This window comes from Rhinopithecus bieti, unplaced genomic scaffold, assembly GCF_001698545.2.
Source record: "Rhinopithecus bieti isolate Rb0 unplaced genomic scaffold, ASM169854v2 scaffold_4654, whole genome shotgun sequence".
Classification (NCBI taxonomy): domain Eukaryota; kingdom Metazoa; phylum Chordata; class Mammalia; order Primates; family Cercopithecidae; genus Rhinopithecus; species Rhinopithecus bieti.
The window spans coordinates 1,174,362-1,196,250 of record NW_016804499.1 but is presented as its reverse complement, the minus strand read 5'-3'; the positions used below and the strand labels follow the sequence as shown (position 1 = coordinate 1,196,250).

The 21,889-nt window shown below is 40.0% G+C and overlaps 1 long non-coding RNA gene across 5 annotated transcripts in view; it reads right to left on the bottom strand.

Annotated features, from left to right (window-relative positions):
• LOC108527491 (uncharacterized) overlaps positions 1–21,889 on the bottom strand; it is a 54,563-nt gene that overhangs the window by 27,088 nt on the left and 5,586 nt on the right. The window lies entirely within an intron of this gene.

Sequence of the window (21,889 nt, the reverse complement as noted above, 5' to 3'; positions counted from 1 at the left end):
CAAAGTTTTTGTGACAATACATAAATAGAAGAAGATAATATGAAGTCTTTTTCTTAAAATGATTAAAGACGGCCAGCAAGTCAAAGCTATTGCCCTGGAGCCTGCTTTCTCCCTTTGCTGTTTTCTCTGAGTAGTTTGGGCAGGGTTGCCATCCACTTCCTCCAGGTCCCTCTGTGGATGCCTGGGCTCTTCAGTGCTCTGCTTTTGGCTCTCTTGGATGTGAAGTGGAAAGAGTACGGGCTTTGGAGCCAAATAGGCCCATGTTTGAATTCCTGCTCGTACACTGTGCACTTGCCCATTTTGTAAATCATTCAGCTTCTCTGTGCTTAGCTTCCTCACTTATATGATGGGATTCTTAACCCAGTAGAACAGAAGCTAGACCTGCATTGACCAACTTTCTGGGTTAATGGCACTCCCATTGCTGCAGAAAAGTATGCTGGCTGCTGTGCATGGCCCGATATAGCGACTTGTTCCCCACACTGCAAACCCTCGACCAGCAGCATTGCAGCAACTGGGAGTTTGTTAAAATTGCACAAATTCAGGTTCTGAACCAGAATCTGCATTTCATTAAGCTCTTTAGGGGATTCCTGTGCAAAAGAAAGATGGAGAGGCAGGACTTGTCTCCTGCACACCCAGGTACTTCTGGTACCACCGGCTAAGTTGTATAACCCTACATAATAAGTTTTAATTCCCAAGCTTATGTATGCTTGCTGTTCTTTTTGTTATAACTGTACAATAATTTTAAAAGTTAGTTTTTGGATGAAAACAAAAAATTAATAATTATTATGTTTTTAAATAAAGTTGTTGTCTCTGTGAAACCCAAGGTGAATGTGATGGAAAGACGATATGCAAAGTGACTTAAAACATTGCTGTTGAGTAAGGTACAAACAAGACAACTGTTAGTTACTGACTGAGGTGGAGGGATGTAAAAATACAGAAGGAATCTGAACTCTAATGATTTCACACATGTCTCTAAGTTATCCCTTCTCACTGAAGAAACTCCAACTGGAAATCGTAGGCCATGCATTACAAGTGAGATGTATACAAGAAGTTGGTGCAACTATGGGCCAAGATATGTTCCTGGTGTGTTATGAAAAGATTGATGAATAAATGTATGTTTACGTATTTTTAACTAAAATAAAATATTCAACGTATATTGAAACTGTTTGTTTATGGTATTCTCACTTCAACTCACTCTTCGTCTTAGCAGATCAACTATTATCCCTGTAGTATGCTGGTGGACCTACCCACAGAGTTGGTATAGAGATTAGAAATGTTGAGTGTGTGAGATACAGGGTAGATGCCTAAGAAGTAGAAGTTCTGAGAGGGTGATGTTATGCAGCTTGTCATGGTGCATCTTGTGGTTTTGACGCCTTCCTCCTCACCATAAGTCATTTTACTTTAGGAACTCTTACATACGTGACATTGAAAGAGGCACTGTGAGAACTACGGAGATTAACACGCACTGACTCCACTCCAAAGAGGCTGCAATTGAATACTGATGACAAGGTAACAGAAATAAGAATCATTTAAGGCAATGTATTATCTGTTTTCTGAAAGTTAATCACTTTTGGAAAATTTAACATATAGTTGGTGTAGACAAAGACAATGTTTATAAATAACCATCTGAGTAATAACTTTTTACTGTGCTAAAATCATATAAAATTCACCATTTTAACCATATTAAAGTACAAAATCAGTGGCATTACGTACATTTATAACTTTATGCAACCTTTGCCACTATTTAGCTCCAGAACATTGTCATCACTCCAAAAGGAACGCTGTCCCTGTAAGCAGTCACTCCAGTTGCCACTTTCCAGCCCTGGGCAACCACTAATCTGCTTTCTGTCTCTATGATTTGCCTATTCCAGATATTTTATTTTGATGGAATCAGACATTACGTTGCTTTTTCTCTCTGGCTTCTTCACTTGGCATAACGTTTTCTAGGTTCATCCATGTTATAGATGTATCAGGACTTTTTCTTCCTTTTTATGGCTGAATAGTATTCCAGTGTATGGATGACCACATTTCGTTTAGCTCTTCATCAGTCGACGAGCATCTGGGTTGTTTTCATCTTTTGATTATTGCAAATAGTGCAGCTATGAACGTTTATACACCAGTTTTGGTTTGACGCTTGTTTTCAATTCTTCAGGAGGTATACTTAGGAGTGGAGTTGCTAGGTCCTAGGGTTGTTCCATGTTTAACTAATTGAGAAACCACCAAACTGTTTTCCACAGCTTTACCATTTGACATTCTCACCAGCAGTTGATGAGGGTTTTGGTTTCTCTGCATCCTTATCAACATTTGTTAGTCTCAGATTTTTTTTTATTATAGCCATCCTAGTGGTTGTGAAGTAGTATTTCATTGTGGCTTCAATTTGCACTTCCCTAGTGACTAGTGATATTGACCATAATTTTACGTGCTTATTAGCAATTTGTGTATCTTCTTTGGAGAAATATCTATTCAAGTTCTTTGCCTATTTTTGAGTTGGGTTGTTGTTTGTTTTTCAGTTGTTGAGTTGTAAGTGTTCTCTATATATTTTGTATCCTGCATCTTTATCAGATATATGATGTGCCAGCATTTTTTCTTATTCTGTGAGCTGTCTTTTCCCCTTTTTTTTTTTTAAGAGTTGGGGTCTCACTCTGTCACCCAGGCTGGAGTGCAGTGGTGTGATCATGGCTCACTGAAGCCTGCACCTCCCAGGCTCAAGTGATCCTCCTGCCTCAGTCTCCTCATAGTTAGGACTATAAGTATGTGCCACCAAGCTTGGCTAATTTTTAAACATTTTTGTGGAGATGGAGTCTTACTGTGTTGCCCAGGCTGGCCTCAGACTCCTGGGCTCAAGTAATCCTCCCTTCTCAACCTCCTACCTCAGCCTCCTGTCTCAGTCTCCCAAATAGCTGGTACCACAGGGACGTGCCACCACGCCCAGCCTTCCCTTTCTTGATTGTGCACTTTAATGCACAAAACTTTTTAATTTTGAAGCCAAATTTTTCTATTTTCTTTTGTTGCATGTACTTTTGTTATTATAGGCAAAACAGCACTGCCAAATCCAAGATTATGAAGACATATCAGTATCTTTTCTTCTAAAAGTGTTATAATTTTAGCCTTTACATTTAGATATTTGATACTTTGAAGTTTTTTTTGTATACAATGTGAGATCAAGGTCCAACATCCTTTTGTATGTGGATATCTAGTGACCTCAGCACTATTTGTTGAAGAAACTATTCTTTTCCCATTGCATGTTCTTGGCATGTTTGTTGAAATCAAGTGAAAATAGATGTATGGGTTTATTTCTGCAGGCTTAATTACATTCCATGATCCATATGTATATGATCTAACCTACACTTTTATGGTATATCCTAATGCCAGTAGCATACTGTTTTGATTGCTGTAGCTTTGTAGTAAGTTTTGAAATTGGGAAATGTATGTCCTCCAACTTTGTTCTTAAATATTGTTTTGGCTATTTGGGGTCCCGTGCAATTGCTTATGAACTTTTTGATTAGCTTTTCTGTTTCTACAACAACGGAAAAAGAAACTATTGGGATTTTTGAAGGGATTGTATTGAATCTGTAGATCAATTTGAGGAGTATTGTCGTCTTAACAATATTAAGTCTTCCACTTTGTAAATGCAAGATACATTCCATTTATTTAGGTCTTCTTTAATTTCTTTCAATAATATTTTATAGTTTTCAGTATACAAATCTTGCACCTTCTTGGTTAAGTTTATTCCAAACTAGTTTATTCTTTTTAATGCTATTGTAAATGGAATTGTTTTCACGTCCTTTCAGGTTGTTCATTGCTAGTATACACACATATAACAGACTTTGTGTGTCTTCTATCCCGCAATTTGCTGAATTCATGAGCTGTAATAATTTTTATGAGGAGTCTTGAGTATTGTCTGTATATAAGATCATGTCATCTGTGAATAGTGATAGTGTTATTTCTTCCTTTACAATGTAGATGTGTTATATTTCTTTTTCTTGCTTAATTGCTATGAATAGAACATTCAGTAAAATGTTGAATATTATTGTATTGTTCAAATAATTTCAAAGTAGAAATTATTGTATTGTTCCTGATAATAGGGAGAAAGGGTTCAGTTTTTCAGTTGAATATGATGTTAGCTATGAGGCTTTTCATGAACGCCCTTCACCATCTTGAGGAAGTTTCCTTCTATTCCTGTTTTGCTGACTGCCTTCTTTCTTAAATCACGAAAGACCACTGAATTTTGTCTGATACCTTTTCTGCATCAATTGAAATGACTATATGGGTTGTTTTCTTTTTCCTTTCTTCAATTAATGTGGTGTGCTACATTGATTGACTTTGTTATGTTGAACTATCCTTGCATTTTTGGGATAAATACCACTTAATCATTATGTGTAATCTGTTTAATATGCTTCTGGATTCAGCTTGATAGAGTTTTGTTGAGAATTGTTGCACTTGTATTTGTAAGGGATTTGTATGTAGTTTCCTTTTCTTGTAATATGTTCATCTGGCTTTGGTATTTGGGTGATGCATAACTCATAAAATATTTAGAAGTGTTCCCTTCTCTTCTACCTTTTGAATAATTTGAGAAAGTTTAATTTTAACTCTTCAAATGTTTGGTAGAATTCACCAATGAAGTCATCTGGTACTGGGATTTTCTTGGCTGGTTTTTTTTTATTATTATTATTACTGATTCAATTTCTTTACTTACTTGTTTTAGATCTGTTAATATTGTCTGTGTCTCCTTGAGTCAGATTTCATTGTTTATTATTTTTAGAATTAATTCATTTTATCTACATTATCTAATTCATTGGCCTATATTTTTTAATAGTATTGCCTTAAAATCTTGTTTGTTTCTTTAAGGTTATATTTTTAATTCTAATGTTAGTAATTTGAATCTACTCTCTTTTATTTTCAGTTTGTTAATTGTGTTGATCTTTTCAAAGAACTAACCTTTGCTTTTGTTGATTCACTCTTCGTATTCTATCATTTTCTTTCTTTCCTTCTAATAGCTTTGGATTTAGTTTATTTTTCTAGTTCCTAAAAGTGTCCAGTTTATTGATTTGAGATTTTCCTTCTTTTTTCATGTAGCTATTAACATCTACAAATTTCTATATGAGCACTGATTTGCTGCTTTCTGTAAATTTTGGTATGTTGTGTTTTTGCTGTCATTTGTCTCAAAGTATTTTCTTGTTTTCTCTTGAAATTCTTTCGATTCATTTGTTGTTCAAGTTTGTGTTTAATTTCCACGTATATGTGAAATTTCCAGTTTTCCTTTGTTATTGATTTCTAGTTTCATTCCATTGTAGTCAGAGAATGTACTTTGTATGATTTAGGTCATTTAAAATTTATTGAGATTTGTTTGTGGCCTAATGTATTGTTATCTCAAAGAATGTTTCATTTGTACCTGAGAGTGTATATTTTGCTGTTGTTGGGTGGAAAGTTCTATACGTGTCTGTTAGATCTAGTTGGTTTATAGTGTTGTTCAAGTTGTGTATCTTTTTACTGATCTTCTGTGTAGTTGTTCTATCCGTTATTGAAAGTGGGGTATTGAAATCTCCAACTATTGTCCTAGAACTGTCCATTTCTCCCTTCGATTCTGTCAATGTTGGCATCAGATATTTAGAACATCTGTTGTGTGCCTATACATTTATGATTATGACATCTTTTTTATGGATTGACCTTTTATCACTATATAATGTTCTTCATTGTCTCTTTTAACATCTTTTATTTAAAGTCTATTTTGTCTTAGTATAGAATAGACACTGAAGCTCTCTTTTGGTTAGTATTTTCTTGGAATGTCTTTTTCTATCCTTTTACTTTAAACTTATTTGTGTCTTTATATCTAAAGTGAGTAGCTTGTAGATAGCATACAGTTGGAGCATATTTCTTTATCCATTATGTGAATTTTGGACTATTAATTAGAAAGTGTGATTCATTTACTTTAAAAGTGATTACTAATAAGAAAGAAATTTCTTTTGCCATTTAAAATTTGTTTTCTATATTTCTTTTAAAGAATTCCTAAATTCTTTCACTACTGCCTTTTGTGTTTAACTGATTTTTTATAGTGTACTATTTGGATTTCCTTCTCATTATTATTTCTGTATTTGTTTTCTTAGTGGTTATCCTGAGGTTTACAATTAACATTTTAAATTTGTAACAATCTAAGTTTCAATTAATATTCAATTTAGCTTCAATAGTATACAAAAACTCTGAATCTATATTGCTCCATTTGCCCCCTCATGTTGTTATTGTCACAAATTACATCTTTATATATTGTGAGCCTATGCAAACAGATTTATAATTATTGTTTTATGCATTTGTTTTTAAAATCATATATGGAAAATGAGGCATTGCACATTAAAATAATAATAATAATGGATTTAATATTTACCTGGGTAGCTAACTTTACTGGTGCTCTTTAGTTCTTCATGTTGTTTCCAGTTACTGTCTAGGGTTCTTTCATTTCAGCTTGAAAGCCTTGTGTTGGCATTTCTTGTAGGGCAGGTGGGTCTACTAGTATTGAACTCTCTTAGCCTTGTTTACTGAGGGATGTCTTAATTTCTCCTTCATTTTGAAGGATAGTTTTGCCAATTTATAATTTTTGGTTGACAGGTTTTTTTTCTTTCAGCACTTTAAAAATGCCATCCAACTGCCTTCTGGCCTTCATAGTATCTAATGAGGAATAAGTTGATAAACTAATTGATGATCCCTTGTTTGTGGCTAGTCACTTTGATCTTGCTACTTTAAAGATTTTATCTTTGTCTCTGGCTTTCAATATGTAATAATGTCTCAGTGTGAATCTCTTTGAGTTTCTTTTACTTAGAGTTCAATGAGTTTGCTGGATATGTAGATTCATATCTTTCATTATATTTGGGAAGTCTGAGGCCATTATTCAAATATTCTTTCTGCTCTCTTTTGTTATTCTCCCTTCAAATATTGTTTCTGACTTTACCTACTTCTTCTCCCCTTCTGGGACTTTTTTCTTTTTTCTTTTCTTTTTTCTTTTTTTTTTTTGACAGAGTTTTGCTCTTGTCACCCAGGCTAGAGTGCAGTGGCATGATCTTGGCTCACTGCAACCTCTTTCTCCCTGGTTCAGGCAATTCTCCTGCCTCAGGCTCCCGAGTAGCTGGGATTACACCATGCCTGGCTAATTTTTGTACTTTTAGTAGAGATGAGGTTTCGCCATGTTGGCCAGGCTGGTCTCAAACTCCTGACCTCAGGTGATCTGCCCAACTTGGCCTCCCAAAGTGTTGGGATTACAGGCATGAGGCATTGTGTCTGGCCCTTCTGGGACTTTCATTATGTATACATTAGTATGTTGGTATGTGTCTCACATGTCTCTTAGGTTCTCTTTATTTTTCTCCATTCTTTTTTCCTTCTGCTCCTCAGACTGGATAATTCTAACTGATAGATCTTCAAGAACACTGATTTTTTTTCTCTTAATTTCTATGATTATTCAAAACAAAACAAAAAAAATTTTAAAAAGAACACTGACCTTTGTATTCTGCCATTTCAAATATGCTGTTGAACTGACCTAGGGAATTTTCCATATTACTGACTGTATTTTTCAGCTCCAGGATTGCTAATTCCACTTGATTTATTTTCTTATTTCTATCTCTTTATTGATAGTCTCTATTCAGTGAGAGATTATTCTCCTCACTTCCTTTATGTCTTTGAGCATACTTAAGACAATTGATTCAAAGTCTTTGTCTAGCAAGTTCAATGTCTGGCTTTGCTTGGGGACGGTTTTCATTAATTTTCTTTTTTCTTGTGACTGGGCCCTATTTTCTTATTTCTTAGCATACCTCATAATTTTTGTTGTAAATTAGGTATTTCAAATATTTATATATCAAATATTATGTCATAATTCTGGAAATCAGATTTTTACCCCTGCCCAGGGTTTATTGTTGCTGTCTGTTATGGGTTGGAGTGGTTTGTTTAGTGACATTTTCCAAACTATTTTTGTAAAGACTGCATTCTTCACTGCACATGGTCACAAAGTGTCTGTTCTGTTAGCTTAGCTGTTAGCTACAGATTTCCCTAAGTGTCTAGAGGAAAAAAAAACACCAACCCCCAACTTAAAACAAGCAAACAAACAAACAAACAAAAACCCGTGGGTTTTCAGATTGACTTCTATTGAGGGAACTCATTTCATGTTTCGCCAGGCTGCTTACAACTCTGCCTTAGCCCTCATTTCCTGCTTGCACAGAGCATAGAAGCAGCCAGAGATAAAAGCTTAGGGTCCTTTCTGGTCTTCTATGAACATAGTTCTGGTCCTGGGCATGAGTATAATCTTCTAGTTTCCTTGGTATGCATGGGAGCTTTTCAAAGCCTTTGTTCCCTTGTGTATCTCTTTCCCCAACTCCTTCCTTCCCAGACTTTTTTGGCTTGCCTGCTGCCTGCTCTTTAGGGGCTGCTTCTAGTATATTTACCTTTAAATGGATTTGACAAACGCTGCCTGGAAAGCCACTCAGCTCTGAGAAAACTCTATGGTGGGCAAAACAAAGTTTAGCTCCATGGACCAATCCTTCAGGGAGCCGCCAGGCAGATCAACATCCACTTACACAGTTCTCCAAGAACAAGTCCACACTGCTCTATCTAGTACCAGCAAGCTGCACCATGAACACAGGTCCTATATTTATGGCTACTGCCATGGTCTGGAACAAGGAACCATGGACAGGTATGTTGAAATGCTACCACAATCTCTTCACAAATTTCAGCAGTTTCTTCCTTATTTCATCATTCTCCTTATTGTTGTAAGTTTTTAAATTAAATTCCAGAGATATGAAAAAGCTAATTGTAACAACTTTTGCTTGCATAATCATTGCTTTAGTGAAGGGAGTTAGTTTGGAGTTCCCAATTCTATTTTCAATCACACAATAATGTTTTACCCTAAACTTGTCTAGAATTGTTATTCCTGTTTTGTAATTAATAACACACATTTTGCTGATCCCAGAAAATATCTCTGATGCAAAATCTATCATGTGCTGAAAGCACAAGGCCTTGCTAAATCTTAAAACCAAAATTTTAAAATACATTTTTATAATGGGCACTGTGAGTATGGCCTACTCCATATTTTTAAAAATCTTTGATTACCTCAAAATAAAATCTTTGTATTTATTGACGCTATTTTAAAAGCTCAAGCCTTTCTCTTTTCTAATACATTTTATAATCGGTTTCTTTAAAATAATACCATTTGCAAACACAAAGCTGCATACCAATACTGTTTCACTGTGTTCCATCTCTCAGAAAAGACCCCAGAACAACTTTCAAGAATGGGAACTTGGCTCTTTATAATTGTCAGGTTATTTTTGGCACATGTAGGGGATCTGTGACTTTACAACCTCGCCCCACAAACTCTGGATCTACAACCTTATCACCAGGCACTATGGTATAATAAAAGCAACTCTCATGTAAAATTTTGCTGCACATACCAACATCTTAAACAAGTACAAAAATAGCTATTCCACTTATTCCTATAATGTCTATGAAGTCCCAGCATTGTTCTTCGTGCAAATTACATGACCTAACTGCTTTTTTCCTGGGAGTCATGCAACGACACAATGGAATGTGAAGGTGCTATGGCTTGGATGTTACCAAATCTAATGTGGAAACTGGATCCCCAGTGCTGGAGGTGGGGCCTAATAGGAGGTTTCTAGGCCATGGGGATGGATCGCTCAGTCTATTAGTTCCCATGAGAGCTTGTTGTTAAAAAGAACCTGGCACCTCCCTCCTCTCTCCTGCTTCCTCTCTCACTATGTGATCTCTGCACATGCCAGCTCCCCTTCACATTCCACCATGAGTGGAAGCAGCCTGAGGCCCTCACCAGATGCCCAATCTTCCAGCCAGCAGACTGGTGAGCCAAATAAACCTTTTTTCTTTATAAATTGCACAGTCTCAGGTATTGCTGTATAGCAAAACAGAACAGACTAAGATAGATAGCAGGTTAGCTAATCCTAGATGATATGACTTAAGTCAATTACTCTAAATTCAAACACATATTTTGGTAGTTTTTCACTAATTTTTACATGGCTGCCATTAAGTAAATTGATGAATGAGGCTAAGCCTGTCCACTATTTAAGAACTGCGAATATGTTGCAACAAACAGGACTTTTACACTCAAAGAAACCTTGGAAACAATCTAGTTCTACTCCACACACAATGCTGTGATCCCCTCAGTGCTGTAACTGATAGAGAATTTTTGGTGTCAGCTTGGACACTTCCAGAGACATTACGCAGATCTCCAAAGCTTCTCATTCCATTTTGGAAGACTTGTAATTTCTTTCCTGATAACACTTGGACACCACTGCTTTAAGTCACAGCTCCATTCTTGTTCCTTTGGTCAAGCTCCAGTTTGACAAATTAACATTTCTATGAAAATGCTGAATAAAAGAGATGTAGATGAATCAATGAAAATAATATTAGTACCACTACTTCCCGTATCCTGGACCAATTCTGGTGGAATAGATAAATTACAGTTTTTAAAATAAGATTTACATTCATTTCAGAATTGATGTCCTCAAAGATTTGGTAGCCAGAGTTATTTCTTTTATGTTACATGATGTAGAAATGCAAAGATTCAATAAGTCATTAGTATAAGAACTTGCAAAGATTGAAAGCTTTTCAGAAATAAATAATTTATATTTACTTGTTGCATCTATCTGGAAGCTATCCCAGTGCAATGTCAACTTTACCTCTGTCTTTGGCATCTAAGGCATGCATCATATGTAATTCACAAAATAGCAGATACTGTATGAAGATACTTGCTGAAATATTTCACCTTTGACAGATTCAGTGCTTATCAAAGCTCATAGAAGATACTTAACTGCAATGGAAGAACCAGATTAGTCTGCATGGCAAGACATTAGTGCATGTCAAGAGAGCCGTTGAAGCTAGGACTGCTGAGTTTTATTTCCATGAGAGACCAAGAAGCTTCGAGAGTTGGACATTTCTTCAGGGAAAGATAAAGTGGGGAACATCACTTTGGTCTGATAGCAAGTGGTTGTATTTAGAGCAGAGAAGTGGGCTGTCAACTTATATTTTGATTATCTTAGTGCTTTACTGTTTGTGCTTTTGAATGGTTGATTTATATTCTTGACTTTGATCTTATTGCATTCGTTTATATTGTATGGTTAAATTGTTTGAGTTCTTTAATTTGCAATCATCATTTCTTTATTTACTTATTTATATCCCACTTTATTCCAAAAATGATTCAAGGCAGCTTACGGAAATGCCTACAATTCAAGAAGACCAAAAAAAATATAAAAATAGCTGAGTGCATCTGGACGACCAGAGTGTAGGGCTATGAAAACAAGAACAATCCAGATGTGGCCTTGGAATACTTAGGATATGCTGTCAAATCTTAAACCCTAGCTGTAGGTGAGCCATATTTAATGTCAGCCTTTCTAGATGCTAAAGTGGTAATGTGGCTTAAAATTTCATATGACTTGAACAAGTTAATTGCTTACGAAAAAGCACAGTTGTTTCTGACAGCAGGGAGAGATTTCTCATTTGTGGGAAATTTATTAAACACAGAGGAATTCACTTGTTTATTGCTCAGCATGGTACACTCATTCCACTTAGGAATATAGACGTTGGTGTATCTTTTAGAACATGGATTAAGGATACCAATGCTACATACCCTAGATCTGCCCCACATTCCATCCAAGCGTGGACATTTTCAGTTAAATTTACAACCCTGGGTCCATCTGAAATTAGTCTTCACTGCTCCACGGATCTTTAGAAAACATAATTCTCTTATTTGTGTGTACCTTTGATGTATGTGGCTTTTATGTTTGAATTACTGCATTAAACACAGTGGTCTTCCTTACCAGGACTTTGTGTAGCAAGATTTTACTTTCATCCTTTAGTTAAACCTAATTAAGAAAATTAACTGAAGGAACTTCCCATAAAAATGAGATGTTATTATGTGCTAATGAAAGGCAGATTGATGAAGCAAGTCTCCTAGTTACGCAAGTCATAAACTCGAGGTCTCATTCCCATCAAAGGAGGCTTCACTGTCTGTTACCAGAGCTTTCACGTAATTAAAGTATGCTCTTACTAGGTGTCAATAAATGCCCAGAGGGTACAGTCTGCACATGGAGTATGTTCTGCTGAATATCTGACGTGATGGTTTTTGTTAAAACTATCCAAGTTTAAAACTCTCAATTGCTCTCCTTCTTCACGGCAATACCACTTATTGCGTAACCTCCATGTGGAACGGTCCTTGCTTTACAAAATGTGTCCAAGGATGTTCTTGGATAGACTCTTGTTGGGGGAGGGGTGGCCATGACCATCTTCATCCTTAGAGGGTCTCCACGTGCCCAGCCTCATAGGTCTCTCTCTCCTCTGAAGTTAATCATGGCTGTGTCTCTCACCTTTATGACAGCTCTCTCACACAATGGCTGGGAGTGACGAGTCACTTTTTCCAGGGTCCCTCCTGCCCAGCCAGTCTACTCCTGACCAATGACAGCAGACCTCAATGGCAAGACTTCGTCCGGAGTCCAGAGGATCTCAGCACTGGAAGTGCACAGCTAAGAATTCTTATTTCCCTCAGTTGCAGATCTCCTTGTGCTGCCCGGGAAGAGATGGCCTTCCAGATGCGAGCCTACAGACGCTGCCCTCTCTCCTGAGTTCTCCCTGTTCCCTTCTTCCTATCCTCTGGCAGAGGGATTTCTTAAAGTCCTCAATCCAAGGCAGCTTCTCCTCTGGGAAATAATTTCCTGCTCTTCCTAAGATGGGTGTGTGTGTATGTGTGTGTGAGAATCTGTGTCTGTATTTGTGTGTGTCTGTGTGTCTCTATGTATGTGTGAGTATATGTGTGCCTGTGTGATGTGTGTGTCTGTGTGGTATATATGAGTGTCTCTGTGTGTGTCCCCGTGGGACTCCGTGTGTGTGTGTATGTGTGTGTGGTGTGTGTCTCTCTGTGTGTGGTGTGTGGGGGTGGGGTGGGTATGCCCTCTGGGTCTTCTTTGCCCTACACACTAGCATCTGGGGTTCATAGGGGGCTTTTTCCTTGCTTGCCACCGAAGGAGACGTGCAGCCCCATGAATGGATGGGAGGAGCGTCCTCCACTGCTCCTCAGCCCCTGCCAGCCTGGCTGAGGTTGATTTCCTTACTGGAGGCAATCAAGCCACAGCCAGATGAGCACTGCTTCTTTCTTTTATTTTATAATACGTGTCATTTTAAGAGGCATTTGACCCTTCCCTGGAATTGCTTACAATGCAAGAGTCAACCCTAAATCTTCATTTATAAAAATCCGAACCTCCAAATGTGAAAAATACCAGAGTTAATTGAATATATCTTTCCTCCCAAATCTCATATCATCGGCCTTCAGCCTGTTCCCCCCAAGTCTTCAGGCTCGGGATGCACCCTGTAACATGTCAAGGAAGCATCACTTATTCAGCTGACGAATACTACAGTGAGTGCCACGTTTGCAGAAAGTGCTGTGCTGGTTGCTCTTAGATTGGCATCCACACCCTCACACCTTAACTGCAAGCGGCGCTCTCGGGCACCAGGGTCCCAGGCTCTTGGAAGCTCATTCTCCACTGATGAGTCTTTCCTCAGATTGTCATCCTTGGCCATGTGCCATGGCTCACACCTGTCATCCCAGCACATTGGGAAGCTGAGGCGGGAGGATTGCTAGAGCCCAGGAGTTTAAGGCCAGCTTTGACAACATAATGAGACCCCGACTCTACCTGAAAAATTAAAAATTAGCCAGGCATGGTAGCACACTCTTGTTGTCCCAGCTACTCAAGAGGCTGAGGTGAGAGGATCACTTGAGCCCAGGAGGTTGAGGGTGCAGTGAGCTGTGATTATGCTACTGCACTCCAGCCTGGGTGACAGAGCAAAACTCTGTCTCAAACAAAAGGAAAGAAAAAAGGGAAGGAAGGAAGGGAAGGAAGGAAGGAAGAAGGGAAGGAAGAAGGAAGGAAGGAAGGAAGGGAAGGAAAGGAAGGAGGGAGAATGAGAGAGAGAGAGAGAGAGAGAGAAAGAAAGAAAGAAAGAAAGAAAGAAAAGAAAAGAAAGAAAGAAAGAAAGAAAAAAGAAAGGAGGAAGAAAAGAAAGAGAAAGGAGATGGAAGAAAAGAAAGAAAGAAAGAGAAGAGAATGAAAGAATAAGACGAGAGACTGAGAGAGAGAGAGAAAGAAAGAAAGAAAGAAAGGAAGAAAAAAAAGAAAGAAAGGAAAGAAAGATAAGAAAGACTGGAAAGAAAAGAAAGAAAAGAAAGAAAGAAAGAAAGAAAACAGAGAAAAGACTATTATCCCCCAGCTTTCCCTGCTCTGTTGGGATGCCGCTCATGTCCAGCCCTCCCTAATGCACCCCACACCTCACCCCTTGGAGCAGGGAGGTTTAGTCTCCTTGGCAACACTTTCCATATTTGTAATTTCTAAAACTGTGATTTACTATCTGTCTCTTTTGCTGTGAAAGTGAGCTCCTCAAGGGAAGGGACTGTTTCTGACTTGTCCTTGCTGGTGCCCTTGGCAGATCTCAGTGCCTTGCACATGGAACACTTTTGGCAAAACATGTTCTGATGAGCAAGCAAACACTGCGTGTGCCATCTGGGTCCCCTACCAGCCTTACAGCCTCGCCTCCTTAAAAAAACTGCTCTACACAGAATTCAAAGTTTTGGAATATTACAAAATGTGAACAGAGAGTCAACAGATTTCATCATAGCTCTGGGAGTAAAATGAGCATAACTTCAGCTTCAAAAACTCTTGTGAATCACCTAAACATATTCTATATAAAACATACAAACTTTTGTTCTAATATAAATGTTACACTAATTCCATATCTAAAACTACTGTCAGGAGCAAAGTTCATTGTGAATGATACTCTGTGCAAAAAAAGTCCAATGCTTACCTAAGAGTCAGAAAGAGAAGTCTTTACTCAGGATGCAGGAAAAAAAGAATCTTTCTGGGAAAATTACACACAGATAGTCCCAGCAACAAGTGGGAAGAGTTATGTTTTTCCTGTTCAATGTCTGAACAGTAAGGCAGTCCATGCTCTTGCTACTGTGAGAATCAAAAGACAGACAGACCCCCCACCCCCACCGCCACCAACTCCTGGAACCTACTTAGGCTGGCCAGGGCCTCAAACTGGTCTCTGGGAGCTGAATTGGCCCACCTGATAGGGAAGCCAGCCCAAGGTGTGGGGTGGAGGAGCACGTTCACGGTAACACCTTCCCACACAACCCAAGAGTCTTGAAACATGGATAAAGGACAGGTTAAGGTTGCTAAGTTCTGTTGTTTTCATAAATTCATATTTTTAATAAACGAGATGTAGAAAATTATAATTCAGTAAGAGTATTGATTTGGAAGCCTGTTTGAATATTAAAGACATATGCTGTAGTCTAAACTGGAAGTCATCTGCTGGTCAACGCTTATCTGAATTATCGGATCCATCTTGGATTTAAAGGTCAACACCATAAAACTGAAGTTCTACAGTGGTAAAGGCCACAGCTCAAAGAAGGACTGAAACAGAATCTTGGGGATGGCTTGGAGACAGACGTGTTCAGGTGCATTGCTGTTTTGTCCTCAGTCTGCACCATGAGAGAAGGACCTTTCTCTCTTCATCTGTAGGATCAGCACTGAAGCTCAGGAATAGAGGAAAGTAAAGCAAGTCATTGTTAAGGTAGAAACTCTTCCTGGAATTATCTGCAAATGCTACATCCTCATCATGGTCCCATGTGTCTGTGTGGCTACTGGTGTGGCTTTTACATAACTCACTGGATGGAAGTTTTCAACTCACTTGTGGTTCTGTTCTGAGAACGATATGGGATGGGTGGCAGAATGCCAGCCCAGGGCAACAAGAAGCCATGCAGAGAATGCCCTTCCAAAGGCAACAAGGTCGGAGGGAGGGCAGCAGCAAGCTGGGGCCTGCACTTCAGATCAGTGACAGAAACCTGTCCAGGAAGGTTCCCGTGGGGATGCTGAAGATGAGGATGGAAAGGAGAAGCTGAAAACCTGAGCTTCAGGAGTGAGACAGGAGAAACTGGCACCAGGAAAACAACATGGGGCACAGCAGGAACGTGGGCACTTGGCTTCTAAATGGAACTCGAGCAGGTTCTGACGGCTCCTAAGCTGTTCTCCTTAGGGGACAGAGATAGCTTAAACCATCAGCAAACAACTGAGCACCTGGTCCCAGCTTGGCTGAGAAACACATGAGTCTTGACTCTTCCCTCCCTCGTTTTGCTTTGTAACTTTGTGCTTTCAGTTACATCTCTTTTTTTAACCCAAACAGTTCCAAAGAACTGATGGAAAAAAGCACCTCATTCCAAGTTATTTGTCCTGGTCCTGGTAACTTGGACTGATCTTAAGAGTCCCCGTTTAGATCCAGAGGCTGACTGTAAGAAATAGAAGAAATCCTTAAGCAGAAGGTCCTCCCCTCCCCTCCAAGCTGGCCTTGGCTGCTTCCATCAGCTGTGGGCCATGTCATCCTGGCTTTTGTCCCTCACTCCTCCCAAAGAGTTAACCCCTGAGCCATCAGTCAGAGAAGTGAGGGGCGGCACACAGGGGTTGGGAAGCTAGGCTTCTCGAATTGGTACATTTTTCTTCCATTAGTAAAGAAGGACTAAAACAAAGAGGTGCATGACTGCACTGTGACACTGGTGCTTTAAGAAGACTGTGCTGCAGAGGAGAAGATGCACTGAATAGAGACCACGTTGGTGGCAGAATGACTAATCAGTAAGAGCAGGTTGTCCAGCAGGCCGGGCAAGAGAAGGTGTTGATGGCAGCCAGGATGGGGAGCAGTGGACCTGAGCAGGAGAGGTTAAGGAATCTTGGAATTCTGAATCCTTCAAGTTCGCTCCATTGAAAGTACTTTATTTCCTAATATTACCAATGTCTCAATGGTCCCAAGATGTCTACAGTCATCATTAGAAGTGTCTCCTAAATACCTGTGCCCTAGAGAGAAGGTCACTTGGAAGTAGGGGGACGATAAGTGCTTGAAAGGCTCTCAACCTGGCTGGCGAGCTCTCCGTGCAGTCTGGACATCAACAGCTATATTCGAAGCTCTCTTAGGTCACTTTGCCTTCTGTAAACCCAGTTGTGCTTAGTTGCCTACTGAGTTTAGGTAATCAGGGAGATTTACAGGAGAGGAAAATATACAAGAACAATGTGGAGCTGCAATGTTTCTGGAGTGCAGGGAAGGCACGTCTCGTTTGCTGAGAGGACACATGTTGAATGGCAGTGCCGGCAGTAGCAGGCTTTTAGTGGCTCTCCTGCACCTGACTGGCTTGGGCTAGGAAGGATTTGCTATCCCAAAGCCCATGTACTCCCATGCAAGTCAGCTGTGAGGGATTTCAATGCCTTTCGTGAGCTCAGAAAGGATTCTCTGATCACATTTCTAATAAACACTCTCGTGGGAAGATGATGAGAACAACGGTACGAATGATGGCTCCTGTTTACTGACTGTTCCCTCTGTGTCCATTCTGTGTGGGCGCTTTGGAGGGATTATTTGTAAAACTGACAGTAACTCCACAACATAAGCATTTAGTATGTTTATCTATTGCTGCTTAACAAGCCATCTCAAAGCCCAGTGGGTTAAAACAGTATTATTGTATCTCCTGATGGTGTGGATGGAACATTCGGACAGGGCACAGTCAGAGGGGCTCTACTCGGCTTCACGGTTGGACGGCTAGGACGGCTCTCATGGCTGCCGCTAGGAGAGGAGGGGCAGCTGGCCATTACCCTTCTCCACTCATACACCTCTACCGGGGTGGCGTGAGCTTCCTCACATCATGGCAGCCTCAAGGGAGTTGCACTGTTCAGGGTTTCAAGAGCCAGTTCATGTTGTGGGAGATGGGAAGTGGGAGCTGCCTGTGCCTTGAAGATTGAGCCCTGAGAGTGGCACAGCATCACATCCTTGTTCTCTCAGTCAAAGCAGTCAGAAAACCCACCTGTATTTAAGAGGAGAGGACAGAGTCTGCCTCTCAATGGGAGGAGGGTCAGCGATTTGGCTGCCATTTTTAATCTACCACATTATTATTCTTCCTATTTTATAGGAGAAGAAACTGAAGCTCAAAGAAGCCAGAAAATATATGTCTTTAAATAACCTAAGAAATACTGCTGAGGTTTGAAAGTATGACTGACTCTAATCCGTTCTTCTTTCTAGTATACAGCCCCGCTCGCTTAAAATGCGGACACTTGATCTTCTAAGATAAGACTTTTTGAGCCACAAGCTACTCTTCTGATTGGATGTGGAACAAAACGTAGCAAGTCATTGTCTGTGTTCTTTTTAAACTTTGCATCACTGAATGAAGAGGCCCTATCTAATAAGCTGTAGAATTGAACACTGCTCTTCAATTTCAGAGGCTGTTCAAGGTAAAGGAAGAGGAAAAAATGGAAGTGAATAAAATCACAAATTTAAATGAGAAATACCTGGCTCAGGGAAGGTTTCTTTCCCCAGAGGATAGATATATATTTACATTATGCAATAAGCTGGAATCCAATGGAAACCCCTTGTTATTATTAGATTTCCTCTTGAGAAGGATTTATAAATGAAAACACAACTTGCTATTTTAGTATTCTGTTTTCAGGGAAGAAAACCCTTTGCAAAACAAATTTAAAAGAAAAAACGTATCCATTTCAAGCGCTTATTTTCTTATTTACCAGGCTAAAACTGTCTTCTTTCATCTCTGATTACATTGGGGCTGGAGAAAAGAGGGTTTTTATTTTGTTTTGTTTGCTTTTTCCTTTTCTCTAAATCTGGAAGGTCGCTTTTCATTTGTGGGCAGTGCTAAACCTTTCCTTATCCACAACTGCGTTTCTGAATCCACAGCCTCCTCCGGCTGTAACTGTGGCCCAAGAGCTCCACACAGTGGGGGATAGGAAATGAAGGGCGAGGGCAGTCACATGTGAGATGGCTGCAGTGTTCATCTGTTATCTGGTGGCCCCACTGAACAACCGTGGCCATGACCCCGCTATGCACCTGCTAGCACACAGCTCCATGCTCCTTTGCCATGTGTCCCGCTATTGTGCTGTGATTCCCCCCCCTCAGCTCCACAGGAATCTGGAAAATCAGGGTCCTGTGGCTGCTTTTGCAATCCTAGTACACTTTGAGAACTTCATGTTCCAGTAAGCTTTATATAATGTCCTAGACCGTTAGAGCCTTTTCAACTTCCTTATTAACATTTATTCATTTCTAATTACACAAGTAGAGGGAAGCTGCAAGAGATGTGTCCCTGAAGATCTGCAAACTTAATGCAACCATTGCACAATTTTAATCCAGTCTTCACAAAGGGGGTCATGTGCTGCTTTTCTAGCCAAGTCACCCTTGGCTTGCAACCGCGTCACCTCCCCACTCTTCCCTGGAATGTGGGGGCAGGCACCCGCACAGTCTGCCGCACAAATTTGCTATTCCTTCTTTATCAGTAACCATCTTTGTCCAGATATCCCAGGTCTCAGGCCACCATTCTTTCAGAGCTTTACTTCATTGTCACCTACCCAGTGAGGAAACCTACCCCACAATCACAGGTGCCCTGTCCCATTCCCACGTCCTGCTTTGTTTTCCCGAGTGTTGATGCCCGCTAGCACTTTGTCTACACCGCCTTAGCCAGTTTCCTACTGGACTCCACAACCCCACCCATATGCCCTCTGCTAGGATGTCAGTTCTGGGAATCCCTGCTGCTTATACAGTGCCTGCATGGAGAAGCCATCCCACACATACTTGTTGAATGAGTGCCTAAAGAATGAATAGAATAAATCCAGTCCTTATTCCTGGCAGCTTCAACATGTGCACTTCTTGAGGAATTTTTAATTTGGAAGATATGTTATTTTCAAACATTCATTAATGAAGTTTGTGAATGAGCTATTTTAGTATGTTGTTTTCAGGGAAGAAAACCCTTTGCAAAACAAATTTAAAAGAAAAAACGTATCCATTTCAAGCGCTTGTTTATTTCTTATTTACCAAGCTAAAACTGTCTTCTTTCATCTCTGATTACGTTGGGGCTGGAGAAAAGAGGGTTTTTTTACTCATTCAAAAAGAGGGAATTACTCATTCACAAACTTCATTAATGAGTCATGTTTTAGGTTGTATTCTCTCAATTTTGCCTACTTTATATTTGTACAAAATGTAACTGTGTGAACATATCCTCCTTTAAAGAAAATGATTGCTGTATATCCATAAGGTGTGGTTTTCAAGAGAGAATATTTACAGGTTGGCACTGGGCTATCTGCAAGTGGTCTAATGAAACATATGATGGGTTTCCACTAAGCCAATTCGGTGCATTGGTTTTATCTTTTATTCAAAGATAGCTTGCAAAGGAAGGTCTGTATTTTTCTCTCTCTTTAAAAATAGTGTTCATCAAAACGGTTGCATTCGTTAGAGTGGATTTAACAGAGATCTGTTGTTAAACATTTACAATGCTTCATCTCTTTCCAACATTACTGTACTCAGACAACGCTGCCACACTTTGTGTACAAAACAGTGAGAGAGATTGCTTTTATGTGGAAAGTTCAGTTATGAATGCGAAATGCTGCCAGAATCTGACTGTAATCCCAAGAGGCAGAAACTAACCACTTTTGTTTGGAGGGCTTGCAGTTTGCAAAGGCACGTGCAGGTAGCGCCACCGTGTGTTCACTGAAGGGACCCATAAGGCTACGTGCGAGAGGAAATGAACGCCAGGACTCTCCCCAGCCAATGTGTGCCTAAGGGGGATTTCTCAGTATAACATGCTTGGTGCTTCTGTTAGGCGTGGCCCTTCCTGAGCCATTTGACAACTTACTTCAGTCGAACCTAATAAACTTCCAACTCTCATTTTCCAATTATTATTAAAATTTCAAAGCAATATGTGTAAAGTACCAGGTACTAATAAACCGACTTTTTCCCCATGAAAACATTTGAAAATCAGTCATTGGTCCATACAACTAGGCAGCGGTGTTGCGTGAGTGGTTATTAAACTATTACAAAATAAGGACCATTTTCTGGTCCATTATAGTGGGCCAAGTATAGATTTGGAGTCACATGGGTCTGGGTTCAAGTCCCCATCTTCCCATTTACTGGCTGTGTGACCTTAGGAAAGGTACTTAGCTTCTCTGAGCTTCAGTCCTTATATGTGAGATGGGTTAACAACAGTGTTTCTAAAGCACTTTGTAGAGTTTCTGGCAAATGGTTACCAGGGGCCCTAGGGTTCAGTGGAGGTTTTAGGTGCCAGCCTCCATCAGGTGCCTGGGAGCTCAGGCAAGCTCCAGGCTGCTAATCCCACTCCCACTCCAGGCACCTTTGGCACCCATCTCCCCTCCGCCCCCCAGAAACTGGCCCTGCTGTGCTGGAAGCTATGCTATGGTCAGGGGATGCCAGTCTGCCTGGTCTTCAAGGGCTGGCACCTTTGAGTGTCGCCCCGTTCTCTTTCTCCTTTTCAAACATTCGCTCTCTTGCTTTGATTTTGAAATTCAATTGAAAATAAAACAAATTAATAATGATGGTTTTGTGAAAGGTTAGAGCAGGAGAGGTTGAGAGAAATGTGGAGAAAGCCCAGCAAATAGAAGCAAATAACAAGTCAAAGAAAACACTAGAAAAGGCTGGCTGGGTACAGGGGGGTGCACTGGTGATCCCAGCACTTTGGGAGGCTGAGGCAAGAGGGTTGCTTGAGTCCAGAAGTTTGAGATCTGCCTGGGCAACATAGTGAGGCCTTGTCTCTGCTAAAAATAATAATAAAAAATAGCCAGGTGTGGTGGCACATACCTACGATCCCAGCTACTTGGGAGGTTGAGGCAGGAGGATTACTTGAGGCTAGGAGTTTGAGGCTGCAGTAAGTCATGATTATGCCACTGCACTCCAGCCTGGGTGACAGAGTAAGACCCTGTCTCTAAAAAAAGAAAGAAAGAATAATAAAAGAAGGAAAGCAAAGGAAAGCAAAGGAAAGGAAAGGAAAGGAAGGGAAGGGGAGGGGAGGGGAGGG